Source organism: Macaca nemestrina, chromosome 2, assembly GCF_043159975.1.
Source record: "Macaca nemestrina isolate mMacNem1 chromosome 2, mMacNem.hap1, whole genome shotgun sequence".
Classification (NCBI taxonomy): Eukaryota; Metazoa; Chordata; class Mammalia; order Primates; family Cercopithecidae; genus Macaca; species Macaca nemestrina.
In genome coordinates this window covers 99,471,244-99,492,751 of record NC_092126.1, presented here as the reverse complement: position 1 = coordinate 99,492,751, position 21,508 = coordinate 99,471,244, and the positions used below count along the sequence as shown (strand labels likewise).

The 21,508-nt window shown below is 42.4% G+C and overlaps 1 long non-coding RNA gene across 1 annotated transcript in view; it reads right to left on the bottom strand.

Annotated features, from left to right (window-relative positions):
* Window positions 1–21,508, bottom strand: part of LOC105480157 (uncharacterized) — a 60,790-nt gene that overhangs the window by 23,262 nt on the left and 16,020 nt on the right. Inside the window, exon 2 of the long non-coding RNA XR_011619954.1 lies at window positions 227–301. This is a non-coding gene — a long non-coding RNA (uncharacterized lncRNA). The remainder of the gene's footprint in view (window positions 1–226; window positions 302–21,508) is intronic.

Below are 21,508 nucleotides of genomic sequence, written 5' to 3'. Positions count from 1 at the left end.
AGAGGGACGATGAAGGAGGACAGCTACCAGCAACCTTCTTCACCCCACCCTCCCAGCCCCCAGGGGAGGCATCCACAAATTCCAGCTTCCGCAATCCATTTTGAAGAGGGATTGTAGGGCACCAGGCAGGGATTTAAGAAGTGGGAGAGCAATGCTTGATGACTCACTGCCCAGAGACAATGAGGCATCTGGGGGACAGCAGAGGGTTGGAGGGATTGATGCTTACCTTGTTCCATCTTGGTTTTCCTTGCCTCCTGATCACCACTGTGTTTGGGCAATTTAATGGATTTGCCATGGGAACCTGCATGGTAGAAAGAACAGAATAAAGCAGTCTGAAGACTTGGGTTTGCGACTAGCCAAGACAATCTTAAGCAAAAAGAACAAAACTGGAGGCATCATGCTACCTGACATGAAACTATACTACAGGGCTACAGTAAGCAAAACATCATGGAACTTGTATAAAAGCAGACACATAGACCAATGGAACAGAATAGAGAACACAGAAATAAGGTCACACACTTACAACTATCTGATCTTCGACAGATCTAACAAAAACAAGCAATGAAGAAAGGATTTTCTATTCAAGAAATGGTGCTGGGATAACTGGCTAGCCATATGCAGAAGATTGAAACTGGACCCCTCCCTTACACCATACACAAAAAATTAACTCAGGATAGATTAAAGACTTAAATGTAAAAACAAAAACCATAAAAATTCTGGAAGACAACCTAGGCAACACCATTCTGGACATGGGAACTGGCAAAGATTTCATAACAAAGACACCAAAAGCAATTGCAGCGAAAGCAAAAATTGACAAATGGGATCTAATTAAATTGAAGAGCTTCTGCACAGCAAAGGAAACTATCAATAGAGTGAACAGAATGGGCGAAAACTTTTGCAAACTACGCATCTGACAAAGGTCTAATATCTAGCATCTATAAGGAACTTAAACAAATTTACAAGAGAAAAACCAAACAACACCATTAAAAAGTGGGCAAAGAACATGAACAGATACTTCTCAAAAGAAGACATACATGTGGCCAACAATCACATGAAAAAAGTTCAACATCACTGATCGTTAGAAAAATACAAATCAAAACCATAATAATATACCAACTCACAACAGTCAGAAAGGCTATTATTAAAAAGTCAAATAATAACAGATGCTGGCAAGGTTGCAAAGAAAAAAGAATGCTTATACACTATTGGTGGGGATGTAAATTATTTCAACCATTGAGGAAGATAATGTGGTGACTCCTCAAAGACCTAAAAACAGAAACACCATTCAACCCAGCAATTCCATTACTGGGTATATAACCAAAGGAATAGAAATCATTCTATTATAAAGGCACATGCATTTATTGCAGCACTATTGACAATAGCAAAGACATGGAATCAACCTAAATGCCCATTAATGGTAGACTGGATAAAGAAAATGTGATACATATACACCATGGAATATTATGCAGCCATAAAAAAAGAACAAGATCATGTCATTTGCAAGAACATGGATGGAGCTGGAGGCCATTATCCTTCACAAACAAACTCAGGAACAGAAAAACAAATATTGTATGTTCTCACTTATAATTGGGAGATAAATGATGAGAACACATGGGGAATGACATACGCTGGGTCCTATTGGAGGATGAAAGGTAGGAAGAGGGAAAGGATCAGAAAAAATAATTAATGGGTACTAGGTTTAATGCCTGGGTGATAAAATAATCTGTACCACAAACTGCCGTGACATGAGTTTACCTATAAAACAAACCTGCACACGTACCACTAAACTTAAAGTTATTATTATTATTTTTTAAATACTTGGGTTTGAATACTGGCTCTGCTGTTTTCTGGCTATATGGCCTTGGCCATGCTATTTGATGCCTATTTTCTTCCCTTCACAATCTTCGCTTCCTGAAAAATAGAGATCCTGCCTACCTTGTAGAGTTGTAAGCTTTGCAAAATATGTACATGAAAGCAATTTGTATAATGCACTCTTAAAATAAAAATCACATTACAATATTTTGAAATGTGATTGTATTTGCTAATGTAACCTGAATTTCTTTAGACTACCAGCCAGTGAGGTACAACTTCTTCTTTCACCAAGTGTCTATGGACTGGAGTTGTTTTATGTAAGTAATCTCTCTTCCCCCTCTTCTAATCAAATTCCTTTGGTTAGAGTTGACGGGTACAACTGTTTTTGGGGTATCTATGGAATTCATTTATACAGGTTCCAAATTTCATGAACAGTTTTCTATTTCTTTTTTAAAACAAAAATTTTCTATTCAGACCTAAATTAAAAAGAATTGATTCCATGAAAAACAAATCAAGGAGATTTTATTACACATCAATGTAATAAAATTGCGAAAGCCATTTACTCTTAGGAAAGCATTTTATGTCCTGGAAGAAACATTTTGATGATGATAAGTGAGATCAATTGGAATGAGGGCGGGTTTCGAAGGCCTATTCAAATATCAGATGACTGTCACTCTATTGCCCACTTTTTTTTTTTTTTTTTTTTTTTTTTGAGACGGAGTCTCACTCTGTCGCCTAGGCTGGAGTGCAGTGGCGCCATCTCGGCTCACTGCAAGCTCTGCCTCCCAGGTTCACGCCATTTTCCTGCCTCAGCCTCCCGAGTAGCTGGAACTACAGGCACCCACCACCACACCTGACTTTTTTTGTATTTTTAGTAGCGACGGGGTTTTGCCACGTTAGCCAGAATGGTCTCGATATCCTGACCTCGTGATCCACCCTCCTCGGCTTCCCAAAGTGCTGGGATTACAGGCGTGAGCCACCGCACCTGGCCTCTATTGCCTTTTTAGAAAGGTAGGTGGGTCTAGGTGGTCAGACCTTTTCTGTTTTCGTCAGTCTCAAGACAAAGGTAAGTGTGTGAAACTAGGAGCTCTTCCTTATAAGAGCAGTTAAAAAATATGAAGGGGTGGAGGTGGTATCTAGGAAGAAGGAAAGAAGAAATGGGGGGAAAACGCCTCTAGCCACGTAGAGGCTTCTGATTTAATATAAATCAGAAGTGGTTAAGAGATGTATTTACTAAATTTGTTTGCATAGGATATACCAGGTAAAATCTTTCTCACATCTTCCCTGTGGGATCTTCAGTACAAGTCTGTATTACCCTCAATGTTTTGGAGTGAACTAATTCTTCTTACGGGACACAAAGAAATGCTGAATTCTGCAATTCTACAGGGAACAAAGAAAATAGGACAGAGCCGGAGGAATAAGGGAAAGTCAGCCTGTGGATCATACCTATAAATTGCAATCAATATGAGGTTGAGGAATTTTATGCAAATGTTAAAAATTACATTTTTGGAGAATTTTTAACAATATGAGAAATGATTTGTACAAAATAAATTTAAAGAACAAGGTTTAAATTGTACATATTCTATGATCTTAATTATGTAAAAATTACAGAAAAGACTAGAAAGACATGTACAAGAATGTTCACAGTGATTGACTCAAGATGGTGAAATTATGATTACTTTTTCCTAATGCTTTATGCTTTTATGTACTTTCCAAGCTCTATACAATGAACATCTCTTACTTGAAAATCAGGTTTCTCAAAAATCCCATTTGATCTATAGAAATGTTTGGTCCTATTTTCACTCTCAATCATGTCTCTACTGAAATCTGAGGGAACCACAGTGGCCCAGGAGAAAGAAAGGGTGAGACAGAAGTTGAGAAACCCTAATTCTGCTGGAGTTGATGGTTCTAAGGTGCAAATAACCTGTTCAAGAATATAAGACAGAGAGGGTACTGCCCTCAGATAACTAGGGCTGGCTGTGCACCTGTGGGGCCCAGTACAGGGAGTGGTTGGAAACTCACGTGGATGGTGATTACAGGTAACCAGTAGATGCAGGGTAAGACCATGGACAGTGCTTATGGGTCTTGGCAGTGACTCCTTTCTTCCCAAAGAAGTAGTTTTATTTTGAATAATTTCAACTTTTATTTTAGATTCAGGTGGCACATCTGCAGGTTTGTTACATAGTTATATTGTGTGATGCTCAGGTTTGAGGTATAATTGATTCCAGCTAGTGAGTATAGTACCCAAGAGTTAGTTTTTTTGGGTTTTTGGTTTTTGGCTTTTTGGTTTTTTTGAGACAGAGTCTTGCTCTGTCACCCAAGCTGGAGTACAGTTGCGCAGTCTCAGCTCACTGCAACCTCCGCCTCACAGGTTCAAGCTGATTTTCCTGCCTCAGTCTCCCGAGTAGCTGAGATTACAGGAACATGCCACTACTCCCAGCTGATTTTTTGTATTTTTGGTAGAGACCGGGTTTCACCATGTTGGCCAGGCTGGTCTCAAACTCCTGAACTCAAGTGATCTGCCCACCTCAGCCTCCCAAAGTGCTGGGATTACAGACATGAGCCACCGCACCCGGCCAATAGTTTTTTAGCCCTCCCTCTCATCCCCTCTAGTAGTCCTAGAGTCTATTTTTCCCATCTTTATGTCCATATGTACTCAATGTTTAGCTCCTGCTTACAAATGATAATATGCAGTATTTGACTTTTTGTTCCTGGGTTAATTTACACAGGATAAGGGCCTCCAGCTGCATCCATGTTGCTTCAAAGGACATGATTTGGTTCTTTTTCATGGCTGCATAATATTCCGTGGTGTATATGTACCATATTTTCTTTACTCAATCCACCATTCACGGGCATGTAGGTGGATTCCATATCTTTGCAATTGTGAATAGTGCTGTGATGAGCATATGAGTGTATGTGTCATTTTGGTAGAATGATTTATGTTCTTCTGGATATACACCCAGTAATGAGATTCCTGTGTTGAATGGTAGTTCTGTTTTCAGTTCTTTGAGACATCTTCAAACTGTTTGCCACAGTGGCTGAACTGATTTACATTTCCATCAATAGTGTATAACCATTCCCTTTTCTCTGAAGTTTTGCCAGCATCTTTTATGTTTTGACTTTTGAATAATAGACATCCTGACTGTTGTAGGATGGTATCTCATTGTGGTTTTGATTTGCATTTCTCCAGTAATTAATAATGTGGAACATTTTTGCAAGTTTGTTGGCCACCTATATGTCTTCTTTTGAGAAGTGTCTGTTCATGTCTTTTGCCCACTTTTTAATGGGGTTGTTTTTTGCTTGTTCAGTTGTTTAAGTTCCTTATAGATTCTGGATATTAGACCTTTATTGGATGCATGGTTGCGAATATTTTCTCCCATTGTGTAGTTTGTCTGTTTACTCTGTTGAGAGTTTCCTTTGCTGTGCAGGAGCTCTTTAGTTTAACTAGGTCACACTTGTCAATTTTTGTTTTTGTTATAATAGCTCCTGAGAACTTAGTCATAAATTCTTTCCCAAGGCCTATGTCCAAAATGCTATTTCCTAGGTTTTCTTCTGAGATTCTTATAGTTCAAAATCTTACATTTAAATCTTTAATCCATCTTGAGTTAATTTTTGTATAACATATAAGGAAGGGGTTCAGTTTTAATCTTCTGCATATGCCCAGCTAGTTATCTCAGCATTATTTATTGAATAGGGAGACCTTTCAGCATTGCTTATTTTTGTTGACACTGTCAAAGATCAGATGGCTGTAGGTGTGCAGCTTTATTTCTGGGTTCTCTATTCTGTTCCATTGGTTTGTGGGTTTGTTTTCGTACCAGTACCATGCTATTTTGGTTACTGTGGTCTTATACTATCATCTGAATTTGGGTAATGTGATACTTCCCGCTTTGTTCTTTTTGCTTAGGATTGCTTTGGGTATTTGGGCTCTTTTTTGGTTCCACATGAATTTTAGAATAGTATTTTCTTGTTCTGCAAATAATGACATTGGTAGTTTGATAGGAATAGTATTGAATCTGTAGATTGCTTTGGACAGTATGGCCATTTTAACAATATTGATTCTTCCAGCTTATGAGTATGGAATATTTTTCCATTTGTTTGTATTGTGTATGATTTCCTTCAGCTTTGTAGTTCTCCTTGTAGAAATCTTTCACCTCCTTGGTTAAATGTATTCCTAGGTCTTTTTTTCTTTTTATAGTTTTTGAAAATGGAAATGTGTTCTTGATTTGGCTCTCAGCTTGAACATTATTTGTGTATAGAAATGCTACTGATTTGTGTTTTTTTAAAATCCCCCAAAGCATTCCTGAAAAATGCTGCTAATTTTCTGTACATTGATGTTGTATCCTGAAACTTTACTGAAGTCATTTATTAGTTTTACAAGCCTTTAGATGGAGTCTTTAGGGTTTTCTAGGTATAGAATTATATCATCAGTGAAGAGAGATAATTCAACTTCTTCTTTTCCTATTCGGATGATTTTATTTCTTTCTCTTGCTTGATTGCTCTGGCTAGGAATTCCAGTACTATGTTGAATAGGAGGAATGAGAGTGGGCATCCTTGTCTTGTTCCTGTTCTTAAGAGGAATGCTTTCAGCTTTTGCCTGTTCCGTATGGTGTTGGCTGTGGGTTTGTCATAGATGGCTCTTATTATTTTGAGGTATGTTCCTTCGATGCCTGGTTTGTTGAGGGTTTTTATCATGAAAGAATTTTGGATTTTATACAAAACTTTTTCCACAGCTACTGAGATGATCATATGGTTTTTGTTTTTAATTCTGTTTATGTGGTGAATCACATTTATTGATTTGCGTATGTTAAACTAACCTTGCATCCCATGAATAGAACCTACTTAACTGTGATGAATTAACTTTTTGATGTGTTGCTAGATTTGGTCTGCTAGTATTTTGTTGAGGAGTTTGCATCTATATTCATGAGGACTATTGGCCTGTAGTTTTCTTTCCTCATTGTGTGTTTGATCCGGCAGTGACTCTTGATGGAGACTTGCGAAAGTTTGTCCCAGCCAAGCTCAGAACAGAGATCCAGGGAGACAGTGCAAGACAGGGGAACATAAGCTAAAACCTAAACATATAGTCAGAACAAACATTGGAGGATATGAGAAGGTTGTGGTTTGGAGGTTATGTGGATGTTCAGGACTCATTCCCTTTCTTTAATAATTTATTCATATATCTACCCATTCCTTCATTCATCCAACAAACATTTATTGGGCCTTCCAACCTAGGTACTAGAGATACAAAGCGAATAAGAGATTATCCACAAGTTATTGGATTTATGCCACATCCTTTCACCTTGGTGGTGCTAAGGTCATGAGTACACTGAGGATTTTTATGGTCTTGACCAAGTTTGTAGATAAATCATGTCAGTTACTCCAGTGTAGAGGGCCTGGGAAAGGGTTCACATCCATCAACCCTCCTTTAGATCATTCACACCTTGTTGTCCCACTGCTTCCTGTCACACAGAATTAGAGAAAACAAGCATTGGGGAATGTCAAGTCTAGCAAGGGCCACAAAAGTTTTTCCTAACCTGACCCTGAATTGCATTTCCTCAGGATTGTGTGCTGATATCAGTAGGAATCTGCCCAGAATTATGTCCAGGAAACACGATTTAATGAAATCAGTAAATGATTCCTGGCATGAATATGTCAAGCTTTAAAGGTAAGAAACAGTCTTTGTAAGAAACAGTCTTTAAGTCCATTATATCATGTAGCCCTAACATGACAACAACGAGCTAGTCAGGGATTGTCATTCCTGTTTTACAGATGAGAAAACAGACTTGGAGAGGTTAAGTCCTCTGTCCATCACCAATAAGTGACAAACTGGATTTCCAATTCAAGTCTTCATCCTACCTTCAGGTCCATGGCTTTTTTTTGTTTGTTTGTTTGTTTGTTTATAAATTACAGCTCATCCAGAGGGTCAAGATGATACCCCACCCTTCCTAGGGAAACGGCAGGCCCATGGTATGTTCAGAATGCAGGGTATGGATGCAGAAGAACACATAGGTATTGGGGGTGGGATGAGACTGAGTGTATTAGTTTCATATGGCTGCTGTAACAAATTGTAACAAACTTAGTGTCCTAAAAGCAAGTTTATTGTCCTATAATTGTGGAGATCAGAAGTCCAAAATCAGTATTACTGGGTGGAAATCAAAGTGTCCACAGGGCCACAATCCCTCTGGAGGTTCTAGTGGAGCATTTTTTCCTTGCCCTGTCCAGCTTCCAGTGGCTACCGGCATTCCTTGGCTTGTGCCTGCATCACTCATTCCAGCCTTCAAGGCCAGCGTCCTCAAATGGCCTTCTCCTCCGTGTGTGTCAAATCTCCCTCTGTCTCCCATTTATAAGGACAGATGAGATTGCATTTAGGGCTCACCTAGACAATCCAGAATAATCTCCTCTTCTCAGAATTTTTAACTCCGTCTCCAGGCACAGTAGTTCATGTCTGTAATCCCAGCACTTTGGGAGGCTGAGGTGGATAGATCATTTGAGGCCAGTTCAAGATCAGCCTGGGCAATAGCGAGACTCCATCTCTACTAAAAAATAAAATAATACAAGAAAATTAAATTTAAAAATTTAACTTAATCACATCTGCAAAAACTCTTTTCCCAAGTGAAGTGGCCTTTATGGGTACCACAATTTGGACCTAATCACTTTGAGGGACACTACTCAGCCTGCCCTGCTGGGCTAGAGACTTACACACTATAGCAGCTTTTTCTGCCTCTGGATAAATGTTCAGTTAGAGGTTACTATATTTGAGGAAAAAGGAAATATAGTGACAAAAGAATTTTGGGAAAGCTACGTGAATGAGAGTAGGACTAAGACAACCTTCCTTAAATAACATGTTTGGTAATTGTAGCCCCAAGCCAGTGTATTGATTCTGTCTTAAATCTGATGCTTCTTCCTATGCACGTGCAGAGTTGGCTCAAGTTCCCAGGCTCTTAGTCTCCTTTCTCTCCAACTAAATCCAGGGAAAATGGGCAGTCTCAATAATCCTGGAAAACCAAAGTTGAAAAGGTCCCTAGAGATAAACTCGGTCAATCCCCTCCTTCACTGATGGAGAGATTGGGGCTTAGTGAAATTAGGTTTAATGAGTCCCCTTCCCCCAGAAACCAGTACTTCCGTTGCTTGAGTCTGTATTTTTTTAAGAACCAGCACAGTATCCCCTAATGAGGCCTTCAGGTCTGGGACACAAATATCAAGGCAAGAGTAACCAGGATTGACTGAATCTATGGAAATTATCTCAGGAGAGAGAACCCGGCTGTGTGGTCCCTCCTTGTGTGTCCTTTTTGAGCCTGGCTATGGCTCTTTCTGCTCATTCGCCCTGATTCTCTGGTCTAACTTCTCTTCACTCTCCCCATTTGATTGTGTCGCTGCCTCCACTCTCACTCTCTCCTTACTTCCCCCAACCCTCAGTCCTCACAGCCCAAGTACGACTCTTTCCTCTCTCCACTCTCCCTTCCTCTCCTACTCCCTCCCCAGCCCATTCTATTCTGACTTCCTTGGCAATAGGCCTTCCTTTGTCAATTTCAAGGCCAATGTAATGGAACAGAGAAGAATAGTGGCTTTGGAGGGCAAAGAATTTTTTTTTTGTCAAGTTCAATGCCTTTAAAACTGAGAGAGTATAGGGATATGAGGGAGGGAGGTTTACCTTAGCTACTCTGTCTGTGAGTTTCATTTGCATGTATTTTACTGTCACCAGAATGAAGAGTAGACATCTAGGCATCTCCTTATATAACTAAGGCTTATGTGCATGGGCAAAACAAGGCCCCGAAGTTAGGGCCCTTGAGTGGTCAGACTGAGAGTTAAAATCCTGTCAAAGCTCCAATATCATGTTTAGCCATGCAACTTTTGGACTTACCTTTTCACATCTTTGAAAATCAGGAATAATATCTACTTCATAAGATTTTTGTGAAGTATAAATGGGAGAATGCCTGTAAAATCCCTTAGCACAGAAATTAGTGCTGTTTTGTCAGTCAATAAATATCATGGAACTGATATGTGAGTCACTTCCTCTGTGAAGACGTTTCTGACCTCCTACTCCCAGGTGAACTCCTTAGTGTACCCTTTGCACCTCATTTATGCCCCGTCTTGGAATCTATAATCATTATTACCCTACTCTGCCCCCGTCCTCCCACACCCCTGCCTCTCTCTGGAGGCTCTGAGCCTCTCCAGTGCCTTTTACTCATCTTTGTAATCACATGGCCAAATATAGTTAGTGACTGGTTCATGGGAGATACACTGCAAATACTGGGTAAATTTATTTGAAATGGTGAGGATTTCTGAACATAAGCCTTTCAGGCCAGGATTGTTTTTTATTTATCAGTCCAGTTTCTGCCTACTTATATTGATTAAGATCAATGGCAAAACCCATTGAAACGCATCTGGCTATGTCCTGAATGGTACTACCTAGGTTTTCCTCTAGGGTTTTTATGGTATTAGGTCTAACATTTAAGTCTCTAATCCATCTTGAATTAATTTTCGTATAAGGAGTAAGGAAAGGATCCAGTTTCAGCTTTCTACTTATGGCTAGCCAATTTTCCCAGCACCATTTATTAAATAGGGAATCCTTTCCCCATTTCTTGTTTCTCTCAGGTTTGTCAAAGATCAGATGGCTGTAGATGTGTGGTATTATTTCTGAGGACTCTGTTCTGTTCCATTGGTCTATATCTCTGTTTTGGTACCAGTACCATGCTGTTTTGGTTACTGTAGCCTTGTAGTATAGGCATGGGCAAAGACTTCATGTCTAAAACACCAAAAGCAACGGCAGCAAAAGCCAAAATTGACAAATGGGATCTCATTAAACTAAAAAGCTTCTGCACAGCAAAAGAAACTACCATCAGAGTGAGCAGACAACCTACAGAATGGGAGAAAATTTTTGCAATCTACTCATCTGACAAAGGGCTAATATCCAGAACCTACAAAGAACTCAAAGAAATTTACAAGAAAAAAACAAACAACCCCATCAAAAAGTGGGCAAAGGATATGAACAGACATTTCTCAAAAGAAGACATTCATACAGCCAACAGACACATGAAAAAATGCTCTTCATCACTGGCCATCAGAGAAATGCAAATCAAAACCACAATGAGATACCATCTCACACCAGCTAGAATGGCGATCATTAAAAAGTCAGGAAACAACAGGTGCTGGAGAGGATGTGGAGAAATAGGAACGCTTTTACACTGTTGGTGGGATTGTAAACTAGTTCAACCATTATGGAAAACAGTATGGCGATTCCTCAAGGATCTAGAACTAGATGTACCATATGACCCAGCCATCCCATTACTGGGTATATACCCAAAGGATTATAAATCATGCTGCTATAAAGACACATGCACACGTATGTTTATTGCGGCACTATTCACAATAGCAAAGACTTGGAATCAACCCAAATGTCCATCAGTGATAGACTCTATTAAGAAAATGTGGCACATATACACCATGGAATACTATGCAGCCATAAAAAAGGATGAGTTTGTGTCCTTTGTAGGGACATGGATGCAGCTGGAAACCATCATTCTTAGCAAACTATCACAAGAACAGAAAACCAAACACCGCATGTTCTCACTGATAGGTGGGAACTGAACAATGAGATCACTTGGACTCGGGAAGGGGAACATCACACACCGGGGCCTATCATGGGGAGGGGGGAGGGGGGAGGGATTGCATTGGGAGTAATACCTGATGAAAATGACGAGTTGATGGGTGCTGACGAGTTGATGGGTGCAGCACAGCAACATGGCACAAGTATACATATGTAACAAACCTGCACGTTATGCACATGTACCCTAGAACTTAAAGTATAATAATAATAAAAATAAATAAATAAATAATAAAAAAATAAATAAAAAATAAACATAAAAAAATAAAAAAGAAAAAAAAAAGAAAGGCATCTGGCTTTAGTAGCCCCAGAAGATTCTGTTGGCTCTGATCCACCCCAGGCAGACTGGCCTTATTGGGAGAGATCAAACTCTTTAGCATATTGGCCATGCCCAGTTGCTTCCTCTCCAAGCTGGCATGGGGGTCTTCCATTCGATACAGTCATATCGTTGAGATGACAAAAGCTCAAGTGAGATCCATGCGCCTCTCCAACATTTCCTCAGGGGCTGCCTCCTGGGCTCTTTTTTAACCTGGGGACAGTCTTTTCTGGCTGCCACCAGAGTCCTGTCTAGATGTGATGGGTAGAAGTGCACCCAGGGTCACATCTAAACAAGAAGAGTTCTAGGGTCTGGAGGTGCCAGAGGTCTTTCTCCAAGAATGTTTGTGGGACATTGTAAACACCTGTATTGGAACTTGGGAAGGAATAATTTGTGTGCCAAATCTGAGGATAACATTGAGGATCAACAGAAGAATGAGCTACAAAGAGATAGCTGGGAGTGTCTGAAATAGGTTAAGGAAAGAAGTGGGACACTGGCTAAGTGGTTACTAATAACTATAACTACCACATATTAGGAAACTGGTAGTGTGCCAGGCACAGGTATATACTTTATCTTTTTAATCATCATGGCAACATGTATAGTAGGCTTGCAGAAGAAGAAACTGAGGCCCACAGAACTAATTAACTTGCTTAAGTTCACACAACAAGCAGATGGCAGAAAAGGGATCAAGGCCAGGCAGTGGGCCCGTATTCCGCTCTTACCACACTCCACTGCCAATATGGGTTGGAGGAGATGTGCTGCAATGCCTCTTCATGTTGCGCTCAACATGGGCTATAGAGGCATGGGCCCAGATGATCTGGGGGTCCACAGTAGGTGGAAAGGTATGACTCACTAGATGTCTTATAATAATCCTCCTACCCCCTCCTTATAGCCTATTTCTGGCTCTTGTATCAGTGCTGGAGTCATTGTCTTGAACTGGGATGGAGTTTTCTTCTCATTCATTATTCAATAAATATTCATTCAGGTAGGCAACTATTGTGGCCTTAAGTAGAACCTCTTCCTATAACTGGGAAATGTGGCCTTTCCTGAGTCAGTCATTGTGTAGGAAGAGGCGGGACCTGAGACAGGAAACTGAGAAGTGGGAGAGAGAATTCCCTGTCTCTCACATGCACACACTTCCAGTCTAGATGTCAAAGAGTATAGATCTCTAAGGCATGACTCTATGATGCTAGGTGGAGCCCATCATGTAAAGACTGAATGAAAACCAATGCCACAATCTGAAGAAAACCAAGTCATATATTGAAAACCAGATTATCTAGTTACAAATTATTCTCCATGCTTGTTTTCCTATTGATATCCCAGAGCATTGGGATAGAGTTGTTTAAATACTCCAGCCTGCCCTCTGCTCTATGAGTGGAGGAGCTTATAAAAGGATTGCGGTTGGGGCATTAAAGAGGAGCAGCACTCTCTGAGGTCACCGTGGGAGGTGACCTTCTGGAAAGAAAAGCAGGGCTGTGTTGTTCTCTACCTCTTTTCACCTGGAGAATCTTCCTCTCCAGCTAGCATTGCAAAGTATCTCGCTTAGTATCTTTGTGGCTGTGAGGAGCCTAACGTATTGAACCGAACTGACTGAAACAATAAGGAAATGTATTATCTGACATAACTGGAGGCCCAGGCATGATGCAATCTGCGTATCAATGAAGGCATCAAATACACATTCCCATACCTGAACCAGAAACAGACGCCAGTTCAATGCCCCAAGTTGGTAATGGGTGGATCCTTGAAAAAAATCAGGATTCAGTTGGTAAATTCTTTGGCAACCAGCAGAATTTGCTACAGAGAGTCTGGGTATTATATTTTTAGGAAAGCAATTTCCTTAAAACTTGCCTTTTCTTCTTTGGTTCACTGGAATTTGAGGGCCTCTCCTTGTATCTAGGGTGGAATTTAGGCAGGATGGCAGAGACATTGTTGCCAGGCACATACAGTGTCTAAGCTTTGTGCCTGCAGATGACATTGTATGGTTTCTGGCTAATCTCTGAGTCACTGTCCAGAATTTCAAAAGGCTATAGTTGTCATGGGCTGACTTGTTTTCATGGAGGCAATTAGGATATAAAAGAAACCATTAAAATTGGGTCTCTGGAGAACTGCTAGATACCAACATGTGCCATTGTCTTGTGCAAAGTCATCCAGGCAGGGGCTGCCTGGTGACTGTCTTTACAGCCTGCAGACCTAGGAAACTGTATGTATGATGTGGTTTTGTTGAGTTGGGGCCTCTGTTCCTGGAGCCTGTCCAAGTTTTGGGTTGACTCTTACCCTACACCGTGGTTAATGTGGCCTTGAAAACACAGCAGAGCTTCCACACCTGTATCCCCCAGCCCTCATGCCTTTCATTGAACACACATGTTCTAAATGCTGCCTAAGCACCAGGCACCAAAGAAGGAATGACATTCACATGCTCTTCTGCCTTCTTGCTCTAGAGATTATTACTTACTCCATGCAAGGAAGTAAGAAATCGTATTAAAGAAAGGCACTTCAGTGAATCTATGATTTGGGTGGTACTGCTGGGAGCACTTGAGGTGGTGGATAGAGGGGTGCATGGAGTATGAACCACACATATTTTTGTGGGGAAGGAGTACGGTGGAGCATAATAAACAGCAGGAGTCTCATGGGTCAAGGCTATACTAAGCCAGCCTTGCAACTAGCCACTTCCGAAGGGAAGCCAGTGAGCCATACAAGGCAATACAGATAACACAGAATGGAGGATGCTTTCATCAAATATCCCATATATTACTCCTGACAGATGAGAGGGTTGCTAGAACGAAACAGAAGGCAAGCCTGGAGGTAAGTCGAGGGCCATCAATATCTGCTGTCAAGGCCCCCCTTTGTGAGCCTTCATCTGGTGTGCTCTCACTTCAGAGAGGCAAACAACATAATTTTTCTTCACTGGTGGTGTCTCAGTGGCTGAGTCAGTGGCAAAGCTGCCAGCGCTACGTAACCACTCCAGATCAGGATGGTGGAGGTGGACATGTTGCACATTAAGCACACACTCCATCATCTGTCTACTGGCTCTAAAGACAAAGAGCATGAGCTTCTGCAGAAACTCTCTGTGTGTGTGTAGATATATATGTGTAGATGTGTCAGAGTGTGTGAGTATATATGTGCCTATCAGAGGAAATGTGTTAGAGTGTGTGGACCTGAGTGTTTCCATCATAAGCATTCCCACATAACTTAGATAACTCTACCAGGCCTGAAGGCTCTATCCCCTGGCCACATGGGAATGAAGGCCAATGGTTTTGGCATGCAGGATTCCAGCCCAGGCAGACACCAGAGCCAAGCAGCACCCTTAGTGATACAGGCCAGGAGACAGCTATGGATTTATTCATTCTCCTCACAGGGATGAATTACCCTGGGACAATCTGGACAATTGTTTAGTGTCCCGGTGTCTTAGTCCATTTATGTTGCTATTGATATAAAGGAAAACCTGAGGCTGGGTAATTTACAAAGAAAAGAGATTTATTTGGCTCATGGTTCTACAGGCCATATAACAAGGAGCGTGGCAGCAGCATCTGCTTCGGTAAGGGCCTCAGGCTGCTTTCGTTCATGGCAGAAGGCGAAGTAGAGCTGGCATATGCAGAGATAAAGTGGCAAGACAGGAAGCAAGAGAGGGGTGTGGTTTCAGGCTCTTTTTAACAACCAGCTCTCATGGGAGCTAAAACAGTGAGAACTCAGCCAACACGCTCCCTACCCTCTGACTCAGGGAGGTATTATCTACTCATGAGGGGTCCACCCAAGACCCAACCAGCTCATGACCCAAACGCCTCCCATGAAGTCCACCTCAACATTGGGAATCAGATTTCAACATGAGATTTGGAGGGGACAAACAAACCCACCTGTAGCATCTGGGAAGGAAATCACACTCTGCCGATACTGGGCCTGGGGCTTTCCCCGTGTGCACTGCCACGTCAGGCTTTGGGGACTCCAACCTGCACTAAATCTTAGAGAGTAAGACACTCTTTCTCCCCCAAGATCACCCCTACCCCAATTTCCACCTTTATCCTTGCCTCCTCCTCTAGTATTTCCTCCCTCTCCATCTCTAACCACCATTATCACCCTTGTACCTCCTCCTTCATCTCTACCTTCATCTCCAACCACCATTACCACCACTACCTTCATCACTGACCATCATTACCTCCTCTGCCAACATTGCTTCCACCACTGGCCTTACTACTTCCACTACCACCATCATTGCCACCTCTACCTCCACTACCACCTCCCACTGTCCTCCCTTACCACCATCACTGCCATTTCTACCACTACAACCACCAACACCATCATGGCCACCACCCCCTCATTATTGTAATTATTGTCATTCTCATCTCCATCGTCACCTCTACCTCCATCAGACCACCATCATTTCCACCATCACTACTGTTACCAATCCCACATCACCTTCATCATGACCACTGCCACCACATAATTCTGGGTGTTTGCCATGTAAGCCTGTGCTTTGTGGGGGTCAAATCTCACTTGTTATGATTTTTTTTTTTTTTGAGACAGTTTCTCTCTTGTTGCCCAGGCTGGAGTGCAATGGCGCGATCTCAGCTCACTGCAACCTCTGCCTCCTGGGTTCAAGCAATTCTCCTGCCTCAGCCTACCCAGTAGCTGAAATTACAGGTACCCACCACCATGCCCAGTTAATTTTTTGTATTTTTAGTAAAGACAGGGTTTCACCATGTTGGCCAGGCTGGTCTCGAATTCCTGACCTCAGGTGATCCGCCTGCCTTGGCCTCCCAAAGTGCTGGGATTACAGGCATGACACACCACACCCAGCCACTTGTTACTATTTCTTATAACAATTCCTCCCTTCATAAAAATCCTTTACAATCTATAAATCTCCAAGCACAAACTAGCAAACTGTTTACTTTAGGTAATGTAACTTTAATCCATGAATTGGGAATTTGAATTAAATGACCTACACATTTTCCTCCTGCTCCAAGAATTTTCGGCCTTTCTATGAGAATTTCTGACAGACTTAGATTAAGAGTCTGTAGAAGGGGATAAGGCATAATGACCCCCTGTGCACAAGCAAGCACCTCCAACTCACAACATTCAGCATTGCCTTATAAGCCAGCGATGTGTCCCAGGAATCCTGGCTTGTGGCAAAGCTTGGGAGATGTATGACATACAGGAGGAGTCATCATGGAGAATTACAGAAAACTGCTGTTAAAGCCTTTTAGGCTACTTACTAGGCTGAATTATCTTAGGCAAGTCACTTTTATCCCCCTCAGCTTCAGTTCTCTCTACCTGTAAATGGGGACAGTTTTGCCCACTTTCCAGTGTTCCTGAGAGGATTAAAAGAAAAGACAATATGTGAAAATATGTGATGCAAGTCCTGGAACACAAGGGGTGTTGGTTCCTTCCCTCTTCTCTCCCACTGCTCTGAGACCCTGCAGCCTTCAGCTGCTGGGGGAACACCATTCTCGATCTAATCCTCTGAGACAGTGGGCTTCCTGTTCTCAGTTCTATCTCAAATGGCTCTAAAGAAAGAACACAGTGATCCTGTAAAATGTCACTGAATCAGAAGCTCTGCAGCTTTGCCAACAATCTGGGGGAGAGGACTCCAGAGCGGCTTCACAGGGAGAGTGAGAGGACACAGTCTTGGTACTGGATTCTGGGATGGGGATGGATCCCAAGTCTTTCATTTTTTTCTGCTTCTGTGGTATGGGAATGTACACACCACACCCACAGGCCGATCTCATTGTTGGGCAGAGGACAGGGGCAAGCAGGGAATGGGAACAGGACCCCCAGAAGCTCAGAACGGTGCCTCTGAGCCTTGATTGGTTCATGGCCCACATTTGAATGACGCTGCCCGGGCAGTGGCTTCTGCACAGCTCTCAGCCTCAGAGCATACAGATGAGCGGACTGTCAGACTCCCTGCTGCCTGTCCACTCAGTCCAGTCAGTGGATTTTCTCGCTCTGCTTCTCTCCCTCTGTGTGAGGGTCTCTCCAGCCTTTAGCCCATGCCTCTCTCCCTCCCATTGGCCTCAGCGAGGCTGGCACACTGGCAGGCCACAAGGCCACAGAAGTACAGGCTGGGGCTAAGGAGCCATTTAGAGACAATGACTGCAAGACGATGGCCTCCCCTCTAGCCTAGCTGTTAGCACTGTCCCGGAAAGCCCAGAATCAGCTCCCAGAATTACAGTCAGGGAGCCAGCCGGGTCTGCTTGTGAGGAACCTTCCTATTTCCTTTTTAGCACAAAAGACCCCACAAAGGGAATAAATTATGACCAAACCCTGGGGTTCATGTGTTGCAATCCACTGATGGTAGAAACATCACTGATATCCTGAGCCCTGGATTTGATCCCTGTTCTACTACTTACAAACTAGATGACTTTGGGCATGTTACTTATCCTCTTTCTTCATGCCTTGCTATCTTCATCTGTAAGATAGGAATAAATAATGACACCTGTTTCAGAGGGTTGTTGTGAATTTAAATGAGACTTACTTCCTGGCATGTGAAGATTTTCCAGTGTTCTTCAAATGTTAGCTAATGCTTTTCTTACTACAACTACCTCCACCACAGCAACCATCACTGTCATTATCAGCCAAGCTTGTTAGAAGAGCTAACCCCAAACCCCAAAGTTAGAATCACCCTTAGTTACCATTTCATTAGCACCTACTGTGTAAACACTGCTGGGTGCCGTTGTTGACATTAACTCTTCTAAGCCTCAAAATTAGCCTGTGTAGTGGGCCCTATAATTTCCCAACCTTTTGTAGATGAGAAACCTCGGTGATAACAGAGGTTTTCTAAGGTCCCAAGGAAAATGAGGGTAAGGAAGAGGATTTTATATACTCTTGATCTGAGCATTCTCTAGTTATTTATGCCTTGCTTCATTCCAAAGAGGAGTTGAGGGCATATACAAGTCATCCGTGTGCCAAGCAGCAGTGTGCCCTAGAAAGTACAAAAGCACCAAAATTGAGGACAGCTGGGTGGAAATCCCAGTGCTATCACTTACTAGCCAAGTGCCTTGAGTATGTAAACAAAACCTCTGTAATTTTCAGTTTCTGTTACCCATGGATTAGCTATGCAAACTGAAAGGTACTCATTATTATGCCCATTTTTCTGATAAGTGACTTAATATTCAGAGATGCTGAAACTTTACAAAGTTTACAAAGCTATTAGATACGTAAAGAATAGACGTGGATACTGGCCCCAGGTTGATCTGATTTCAAATTCCAAAGCTCTTCCTATGATTCTGGGTTGTCTGAATGGTGCCCTTCCCAAGTACAGAGCTGGGGTTTCACGCAGTATAATGCTTCCTGTTACGTTGTGGTACTGTTGTTTTTCTAGGGGCATTACCCTTAGGGAAAAACAAAACAGGTCAATAGACGTTCTGACTCCTCCATTTGCTCTTGTCCCTCCCAAATGACTCAATTCCTTTTTTCAAGAATGATTAAAAATACCTCCTTCAAAATGTGAGGTGGGAGAGAGTTATCACTAGGGAACGTATCTGAGTCATGAGGTACCAAATTATGTTAGCAGCAGCGAATCCATACAGGTCTGCAGCAACCTCAATGCTTGCTTCCTCACAAGAAAGAATTCAATGGAGGGGCACAGGGCAGAGTGAGAGACCAAGGCAAGTTTTAGGACAGAAGTGAAAGTTTATTAAAAAGCTTTAGAGCAGGAACAAAAGGGAGTAAAGCACACTTGGAAGAGGGTCAAGCCGGCGACTTGAGAGATCAAGTGCACAGTGACCTTTGACTTGGGACTTTAGATGTTGGCATGCTTCCAGAGTTTGCATCTCTCCTCCCCTGATTCTTCCCTTAGGGTGGGCTCTCTGCATGCACAGTGGCCTGCCATCACTTGGAAGGCGCTGCATGTGCAGCGTGTTTACTGGAGTTGCACGCATGCTCACTTGGGGCCTTCTTCTCTTACCAGTTCAATGTTCCTAGAAGGTCACACACCAGTTAAACTCTGCCATGTTGCCTCTTAATGTACATGCTTGAGCCCACTCGCCCAGGTCTTGAGATCTTATTGGGAAGATGCTGATCACCAGTTTCAGGTTTTTTCCACCTATCAGGAGACTGCCTTTCTCTGGCACTGGCTGTGACTAATTATTATTTTAGAGAGACAGCTTAACACCACCTGACCATCACCTGATGGTTGCCTGACATTTCTGGTGGAGGGTGGTACTCTCCTGCCCTGCTCATGTCTGACTAGCTACCTACTGTAACAAGAGGATGGGCTAGAGGAAAGGGAGGCAGCCCAGATTATAGCTTGAGTTACTGGTTTGCATTCCCTTCACCCTGTATTCCATGTATCATTGCATCCTGGCATCTGCCCCAGCACATCATGAAAAAATACCCACCCAAGGTTATCAGTGATCTCTTGGTGGTCAGTCTCATGGGCCTTTCAAACACTTCCATCATTCAGTCAAATAAATACTTACAACATGCTATGCAAATGCATTGTGCTGAGTGACTCAAGGATTACAAGGGTGCCAGACCTCAAAAAGATTGCACTCTATGGGGGAGAATGACAAGAAAAAATGTAACTAGAATACAAAGGAGAGTAAGAAACACAGAAGTACAGACAGCTGTGAGGGTGGTCCTTACCACTCACCTCTCTCAACCTCCTTCTCCTCACGCTACTCGTCTTTTCTATGTGCTCTTTCCATTCCCATGAATGAAACTACCTCCCTGACAACCACACACCATTCAGCATTTCAGCCCAGACCCCTCTTCCTTAATTGAGTTCTAATCATTTAGTTGCCACTTTGATAGCTACAAAGGTTAATTTTACATGTCAGCTTGACAGGGCTAAGGGATGCCCAGATAGCAGGGCAAACATTACTTCTGGGTGTGTCTGAGAGGGTGTTTCTCAAAGAGATTAGCACCGGAATCAGTAGACTGAGTATGGAAGATCACCCTCACCAATGTGGGTGGGTGCCATCTAATTTGTTGACAGCCTGTGTAGAACAAACAGGAGGAGGAAGAGAAAATTCTCTCTCTCTTTTCCTGAGCTGGGATATCCATTTTCTCCTGCCCCTGACATCAAAGCTCCTAGCTCTTAAGCCTTTAGACTACATCTGCAGGTATCAATGGCTTTCTTGGTTTGCCAGCTTGTGGATAGCAGATTGTGGGACTCCTCATCCTCCACAACGGTGTGAGCCAATTCCTTTAATATCAATCAGTCTATCTATCCATCCATCCTTCTGTCAGCTCTGTTTCTCTGGAGAACTCTGACTAACACAATGGCCTTCAAAACCAACATGTTCAAAGCTATACTCTCCATCTTCCTGCCACTAGCAACACCTTCTAGGTGAAAGGTGGCATTGTTCACCAGTTGCCCAAACAAGAAGTTTGCTCTTCCCCCTAACACCTTTCTCTCCCTCATCCCCCAAATTTAATCAGTCTGCAAAATTCTTTCAACTCTTTCTCCTGGATATTCCTTGAGCACATCTGCCTTCTCATCTCTGCAGTCACTTGGTCTAGTTCCAGCCAGCCTTTCTCTGGATTGTTCAATGAGCCTCCCAGGTGAGCTCCTTGCCTCCACTTCCACCCATCTCTGATCAGCTGTTCACACTTCATCAGAGTACTCTTTCTAAAAGCAAAAAATCCGAACTCATACTTTCCATGCTTAAAATCCCCGTTGCCTTCAGCATAAAAATCAAGACTCCTTAGCCTGACCCACAGGGCTTTTCAAGGCCTAACCTCAGTCTCGTCTCTCCTCCCTCTCCTTCTCCCATTCTGCATCACATCGTGGTTTATAATTAGGGTGATTGAATAGCTTCTTCATCCAAATTAGGATATTTATG